The sequence below is a fragment of the Durio zibethinus genome, chromosome 23 (genome assembly GCF_047325235.1).
Source record: "Durio zibethinus cultivar Kanyao isolate XHJ-2024 chromosome 23, ASM4732523v1, whole genome shotgun sequence".
Lineage (NCBI taxonomy): Eukaryota > Viridiplantae > Streptophyta > Magnoliopsida > Malvales > Malvaceae > Durio > Durio zibethinus.
In genome coordinates, this window is record NC_143184.1 from 11,823,511 (window position 1) to 11,832,281 (window position 8,771).

At 30.0% G+C, this 8,771-nt stretch overlaps 1 pseudogene; it reads left to right on the top strand.

Annotated features, from left to right (window-relative positions):
* The first annotated feature begins 1,801 nt into the window (after positions 1-1,801).
* On the top strand, positions 1,802-6,225 carry LOC149512211 (zinc finger BED domain-containing protein RICESLEEPER 2-like; annotated as a pseudogene).
* Positions 6,226-8,771: the final 2,546 nt, after the last annotated feature.

Sequence of the window (8,771 nt, forward strand, 5' to 3'; positions counted from 1 at the left end):
GGTAACTGATCAGATAATGAAGTAGTTCCATGAATTATAAAACTCGTTTTGTCTATTTCAAAGCCCCGGAAGCCAGGTTCACATTAATGTTGCTTACCCAATTTTTCCATTGTCCTCCGAAGTACTCCTTTGATCCCTTGATAAACTGCAACATATATATAAATCAGAAAAATCCCTCCTCGAAATTTCAAAATGTTTTCAACAACCATTTTTGCACTATAAAACACCATTCTAAATGTATGTACTTAAGCAGCAACCAAATAAATTAAAAAAGAAAAAAGGAAAATCTAATTTGTAAAAAGTGATAATGAGGTACTAAACCGGTTTATATTAGATATTTATTGATTCTATACATAATGAGTTAATTATATAGTTTTTGGGTATAAAATAGGTCAAAATTTAAAATAAATTGAAGAAAATTTGTTAACGCTAAGGATTGATCGCAACTTTGTTGGGAACCATCTCTTTGAAAAAAAAAATTCAGTGAATTATTTGGGCTAAGCCTAAATTCATAATGTCACCTCATTACTAAGCAAACTTTTATATATAACTTACTAGCCTTCCCTAATAAGAGCCAATTTCAATATTCCCAATGAAGCCAACTGTATTTGTCTCCCCTTATCGCCGAAATCCTTAACTGCTTCCAAACTTCCAATTATTAAGAAACAAACATGTGTTATAAGAAAGGCATTTAACCTATTATCTAAAACTTCATTGGTAATTAAAAATAACACAGGATGGAGGGTAGAATTAGCAAACCTTGAGCTCTAGCTTCTTTGGTTTGTGAATTCTTTTCTAACACCTTGTGCTGATCTGAGGTTTCAAGTGGCTCATCGTCACCGTGTGGTAGAACTTTTTACATAAAAAAAAAAAAGATATAAAGGTCATGAATCGATGCCTAAAGTATTAAGATAAGATTTTAATTAATCACGATTCATTAGAAGACAAGATTTTATTAAGACAAAAACATTACTAATTAACTAAAAGAAAAAAAAAAGAAGTACTACAAATTTAATGGATTGAAGGGGAAAATGAACCAACATTTATAAATCCATCTTTGCCAAAATTTAAGCTTAGCTCCATTTGAAAGTTTTTAGGCTTATAAGCTAGCACCTTCAGAATACTTTCATTCTGGTGTCCTACCGCAAAAGCAAGGCCTGGTTGGCGTTGGATTAGATATAAAGATATATCTGTTTATAACCAAGGCAAAAAAGCTTTATACTACGTACATGGGAAACCAAAAAGGATAATTAAAACCAATAATTAATTAATTTCCTTTTTTTTGGTACTATTAAAGCCAATAATTAATTAATTGCCTATTTTTTGGTACTATTAATTAATTGCTTCTGAGACAAGTGTTGTTTTACCATGGAATCCCATGTGAGTGAGATTAATCATGAGTTCGCCCGCCTTAGAAGACCAGAATGGGTGTTCTTCAAGAGGCTCCTCAATTTTAGTTACAAGGAGAGTGGGAAACAAGATACCTAAAATTGATTCGATATTATGAGTACATTTCTAGCTTGTCAAACAATTTAAAAAAATTTAGTTTGAGCATCTACCTAGAGAAGAGAATCAAATTATTGACACACTGGCTACTTTAACTGTAATGATCAAAATAGATGTAAATATTGAGATGTAACCCATCAAGTTGGAGGTGAAAAATGTACCAACATATTCCTCAAAAATTGAAGAAGATATTGATGGAAGGTCATGGTATCGTGATATTCTTCAATACATCAAAAGTCAGCAATACCCGAAGTATGCAATAGAAAATGATAAAAGGATTGTAAGAAGACTGACTATGAGCTTCTTCCTTGATGGAGATATCCTTTACAAAAGAAGCCAAGATCAAGCGCTTTTAAGATATGTAGATACAGCTGAAGTAAAGAGGATTCATGAAAAAGTACATGATGGGATTTGTGGAGCATATGCGAATGGTCACATGATGGCTAGACAATTTATTAGAGCTGACTATTATTAGTTGACAATAGAAAGTGATTGTATTGATTATGTCAAAAGATGTTATAAGTGTCAGATTTATGCTAAGAAGATTTATACTCTTCCATCAACTTTGCATGTTTTGGCACCTCTTTGGCCATTTTCTATGTGAAGCATAGATGTCATTGGTCCCATCACCCTAAAAGCTTCAAACGGGCATGGATTCATCTTTGTGATAATTGATTATTTCATAGAATGTGTAAAAGCTACATCATATGCTAGCGTGACCAGATCAGTGGTATACAAGTTCATAAAAAAGAAGATAATATGCAGATATGTGTTTTCAGAGAGGATTATTTTTTAAAATGCCAAAACCTTGAACAATAAAATGATGAAAGAAGTATGCATTTAGTTTAAGAGCCATCATCATAATTCGGTACCATATCGTCTGAAGATAAATGAAGGCAGTAGTGGCTGTAAACAAAAATATTAAGAGGATCTTGAAAATGATTATTGATACTTATAAAGATTGGCATAAGAATTTATTTTTTGCGTTGCATGCTTACAAAATATCAATCAAAACCTCTACTAAGGCCATCCCATTTTCGTTAGTTTACGGAATGAAAGCTATGTTACCAGTTGAAGTGAAGATTCCCTCATTGAGAGTTTTAATGAAAGTTAAACTAGAAAAAACTGAATGGATTCATAATCGCTATGAGCAATTAATATCATTGAAGAAAAAAGACTTACAGCACTCTACCATGATCAATTATATTAAAAGAGGATGATGAGAGCACATGATAAAAAAATCTGCCCTCGTCACTTCTGAGAATGAGACTTGGTACTGAAAAAGATCTTTCCATATCAACATGACAATCGAAAAAAATTGACACCAAATTAGAAAGGTCCATATGTGGTGAAGAAAGCTTTTTCTTGTAGGACAACTCATCCACCCACGCCGTTTCCCTTTTTTGCTCTTTGCTCCTCCTCTGTTACAGCTTACCGTGTCTCTGTCCTTTACAGTTTGCTCTCTTTCAATCTTCTACATCTTTGCCTCCCTCTTACTCTCTTGCTTGGCTACTTGCCTCATAATCTCTTTCTCCCTCTAATTTGCTACACAAGATCAGACAGTTGTAGAGATCAATCTGCCCAAGACGTCATCGTAAGTTCTTAAATCTTAATAACCTTTATTTTTTCTTTTAGTGTGATGTTTAGAGCTGTATTCTTCCTATATGTTTTAAGCTAAAGCATAACCCAAACGGCCAAACCTCAGCCCTAAGGTGTGCCCACGGTAATGTTTTTTTTTGCTGGTATTTTTTAGTACCTTTTATTATTTAGAGTGATTCGATAGATGGACCCTATCTCTAGCCTGGAAGGAATAGGTCTAGGACTTTCAGTGGCTTGTTTACTCCTCCAGTTGATTGACTAGGTTCTGGAATAAAATGATCAAAAGTCAAAACCTTCCATGCCCCACGCTGGATTTATATTATCTGTAGCAAGTTGTGAAAATACTCCTTTTAGTCGAGGAAAGCACTTTAACTTATAAAAATGAAGGGAGCAAATTTTTAATAACAGTTTCTGCCAATTTCGACTTGCTTCGCTCCGTTGGTACTATTTATGTGCCTTAGCTCGTAGTTGTGCTAGCTGTAGTGCTATCATAGACTGGAACAGAATTGCTGCATCTCCTACAGGCTACATCTTTGTTCGGTACACAGGTCTAACAGACCCTGAAATTATTGGGATTTCAGGTTAATGACTTCTGCTTTACGAATCCCCTTGTGAAAGGATGAATGAACTCTTCCCTCTTCCGAACTAATAGAAATGATTTTACCAGCCAAATTTTCTTTGTCAAATAAGCTGATGACTTGTTGGTATTCCAAGGTCTTTTTTTGCTTAATACAAAGGCATATCCTTCGAGTGATCTTTCTCAAGCTAAGCTAGGTAACTGTAATGCTTTTTGCTTGCATCTTGATTCATTTCTTAAGAGTAAAGCTTTTAAATTGAAGTTGAAGAAGAAGTGTTCTGTTCAATGTTAAAAAAATATTAGTATGGCAACATCATAATGATGTGGACTAAGACGATTCGAGGATGGTCCCACAACTCACAAGCGAAAGATAGAAATAGTTTAAGTGATTTACACCTTGAAGTAGAGTGTGTAAATACTGGATGTATACATAGAGAAATAAGTTTAAAACACAACTATTCAGGAATAAAGATTTTAAAGAAATCTATTGTCAGAGATCTAGCACTTTTAAGTTTTAACTTTCTTACTAGATCTAGCAACTAATTAATCTAAATTATGCTAGATACTTAAATTAAAAGTTAAAATAAATTAGCCTAAACTATGCTAGACACTTACATTGTTTGTTGATAAAAAAAGCAACTAATATATAGTTTGATTAACAAACTATTTCATTATTTGAATGTCCAATGTATTCAATAATTGTGTGAATATTACTTTATTATTTTTTCATTATTTGAATATAATTTTATTTTTATTTATTATTTTAATATAATTTAATTATTTATTTTTTATTGTTTGGATATAATTTGATCACTTGCCATTTTTTTTTAAAGATGTCAAATGAAGTGAATGATATGATTTTGGATTCTACAACTAATCAAACACAATTGGTCTCTCAACTTTCTGCATATGATGAGGTAACAAAAAGTGAAACTACAAATTCCAAAGTGATGAGACAAGCATCTAAGCCATGGTCAGAGGTATGGGACCACTTTAATAAATTTGTTAATGAAGAAGGTAATCGTAAAGCTAGGTGTAATTATTGTGACAGAGAATTTTTTGCTGATCCTAAAAAGAATGAAACCACCGCTTTAAAGAATCACATGAATTCTTGTAAAAAGCTTCCTCGTGTTAGTGGGGATGATGGTACTCAAACAGAATTGATGTTGCTGTTAGGAGGAGTGGAATCTTTAGGCACTTAGAAATTTAATCAAGATGCTATTAGAAAAGCTGTAGCTAAAATGATCATTCTAAATGAGTTGCCATTTAGATTTGTGGAGTCGAAAGGATTTAGGCATTGCATGTCAGTTGCATGTCTTAGATTTCATGTACCATCACGATGGACAGTTGCTAGGGATTGCTATAAGCTTTATATTGATGAAAAGACTCATTTGAAGCAATTCATGAAATCATCTTTTGCAAGAGTATCTCTTACCACTGACACATGGACCTCATTACAAAGGGTCAATTATATGTGTCTTACGGCTCACTTCATAGACAAAGATTGAAAACTAAACAAAAAGATATTAAATTTTTGTCCCGTTTCTAGTCACAAAGGTGAAGCTATTGGTAAGGCGATTGAAAAATATTTGCGTGATTGGGGGATTGATAAGATTTTTGCTGTTACAGTTGATAATGCTAGTTCTAATGATGTTGCAATTGTATATTTGAGGAAAAAATTTAACAATGCTGGAACTAGTATTTTGGGAGGCAAATATCTTCATTTGAGATGCATTGCACATATTGTTAATCTTATTGTTTATGATGGATTGAAAGAAATGAATGAAACAATTGCTCGCGTTAGAGGGCCAATAAGATATGTGAGACAATCACCTTCCAGGTTAGCTAAGTTTAAAAAATGTATTATGAATGAACATATTCAAAGTAAAAGTTTATTGTGTTTGAATGTTAGCACTAGATGGAATTCTACTTATTTGATGTTGGATGCAGCTCAAAAGTTTGAAAGGGCATTTGATGCATTTGATGATGTTGATCTTTATTATAGAAGTGAGCTTTTAATGGGAGATGGGGTACCTGATCAAAATGATTGGGCAATTGTTAGGAAGTTTTGCCTTTTCTTGCAACAATTTTATGATCTCACCGTGAAAGTTTTAGGTACTTCTTACGTCACATCTAATAATTTTCTTGATGATATATGTGATGTTTATTCCACTTTGCGAGAATGGCAATTAAATCCTGATGTTGAGTTGAATGCAATGGCAAAGAGAATGAAGGATAAATATGATAAGTATTGGGGAAATATAGAGAAGATGAATATATTGGTTTATATTGCTTCTCTTCTTGATCCTTAAAAAAAGTTTCCTTTTGTTGAATATTGCTTCATGAAAATGTATTCTTCTGATGAAGCTTCATTGATGATTAAAAAAGTACAACAAGCAATAAAAAACTTATTTAATGAATACAAAAGAATGTTAAAACCTCAGTCTGAGCAAGTTGGTGAAAGTAGTCAAGTGAGCCAAATGTCACAGCCCACTGATGATGAAAGTGGAAATGGAACGACAAAAAAAAAAGGAAAGCTTTAAGTCCAAGTACAAGAGGTATAGGATTGAACATGACAAAGATGAACATAAATCAGAATTGGCTAAATATTTGAGTGAAGAGCCTGATGATGATGATAGTGATGACTTTGATGTTTTAATTTGGTGGCAACTTAATAGCCATAGGTTTCCTATCCTTTCCCATCCTTTCCCATCTAGCTCGTGATGTGTTAGCAATTCCTATATCCACAGTTGCTTTCGAATATGCTTTAAGCACTGGTGGTCGTGAGCTTGATGCATATAGGAGCTCTTTAACTCTTAAAATTGTACAAGCCCTTATTTATGCTCAAGATTGGTTACGTAGATCTTATAATCTTGATTCATTTCAACCTAAAAATGATTTGATACAGCTTGACAAAATGGATTTAGGTAATATTTTATTTATACTATCATTTATTTTTTAAGGATTATTATTTTTTATTTTTTTATTTGTTTAAAGCTTACTTTTGTTATTTTTTGTTTATATATTTTTAGATTTATCAAAAATTACCTTAGATCCAGTAATTGATTAAAACAAAGGTGCATGGACCTTTTAAGGTAATTTCATTATTAATTTCTATGAATATTTACATTTAAAAAATATTTATTGTATTCATTGACAACTAATTAAGGTTTTAATCTCTTTAACATTTTAGGAAAAAAATGAAGGATGTGCACTAAAATTATGGGGTTCATGTATGAAGAATGCTGTTAGAACTTGGAATGTCCTTTAATTAGCTTGTTTTATGTTTTTTTATGAACTTTTATATCCATTTGTCAACTCAGAGTGTTCTTAGCTTGTTTTATGTTTTGTATGAGTTGTTAGCTCAATTTGTCAACTTAAAATGTCTTTTATATTTTGCACCAAAGTTATTAGATGCATATTTGCTTGATTTGCTTTTTTAAGTTGGCTTGTTGATCCTTGAAAACTTGTTTATGTGTTGAAATGACAATTATTATGTATTGATGGCTTTGTTGGTTATTTGATATATGTTAGAGTAATAAATTTTAAAACTTATTGTTTAATTTATTTTGATTAAATAAGTTTAAATGAGTATTTATTTATCTTTTTCCTTGTAAAATATTGTAGAAATTATTAAATTCTTTAGTGATTTAGTTTGAATGGTATGTGAATTTGAGTTTTATTATATTGAATTTATAGTTAAATAATTATTCAAAATAAGAGAAAAAATGATGAAAAATTCGGTTATTTAACCGAACTAATCGAATCGAACCGATTTTTGATCGGTTCGGTTAAATCGGTTAGTTAAAATTTTGTTGGTCGATTCGGTTACTGATAAAATAAAAATCGGTTAATTCGGTTATTGATTTTTTTAGACCGAATTAACCAAATTGACCGACTGCACACCCTTAGAAATATTAGCACCCCCACAATGCTTGTTTTAAAAATGATATTACTTAACCATATGTTATGCTTTAATCTTGACAACAGTGATCTTACCTTTGATATTTAAAATTAATTTTCTTTATTTTCTTTATTATAATAGAAAAACATATTTTTATTTTTAGTTGTTCACTTGAAAATATATAAGAATCATGCATATTGAAAAATTCCTAAAAATTCCTAAAAAAATTTCAATAGTTTGACAATATTAAGAAGAACTTTCTTACTTAAGGATTTTTTAAGAATCACTATTCGTATTTCTCAAGAATCCCATTATCAATGATTCATATTTATCTTCAATATATATATTTACCATGCACAAAGTAAAATATGATGTCTATAATTTAATCTAAATAATAGTTTTCAAAAATTTATTTTTTATTCTATTTATTAAAAAAATAAAAAATCTTTACAAAAAATTATTTTAAATGCTTTAATACATTGGCGGTATTTTAGATAAATTTTTTCACCTAGATATTTCTAAAAAATCACTATTCAAACTTCTTTAGAATCTCATTCTCGGAGATTTTCATTATTTTCGAAAATGATATATATGCATGAAACATGATATTCATGAATCAATTTGTAATATTATTGTATTATACAAAAATTCATTTTTTTTTCATTCATTCGATTTTTTTAATAAAGTAAACAAGAATTTTTATATTGAAAATTATTCTAAATATTTTAATATTTTGGTAATAGTTTAGAAAATTTTTCTCACTTAGGAATTTCTTGAAAACCACTACTTGGACTTCTTTAAAATTCCATCATCGAAATTTTTTTTATTAATTGTTAATATTTCATTCTAAAAGTTATGCAATAATATAGTTATCGATAAATAAATTTATTTCCTAAAAGATGCATATTATATAAATAGTTTATATTTTTATTTCTTTTAAGAAAATTATTCAAATTAAAAGAAAAAAATTTTTTGTATTGAAAAGAGCTTTTTAAAATTTCAATACTTTAGTAATTTTTAAAAAATTTTTCTCATATAAAAAGTTTTCACGAATCATTACTCGAACTTCTCGAATTCTCATCAATGAAAAGAAAAATTATTATTATTTTTTTATTATTTTACATTAACAAAAGAAATTTTCACTCAAAAATAAAATTAAACACTAATAATAAATTTTTAAAAATA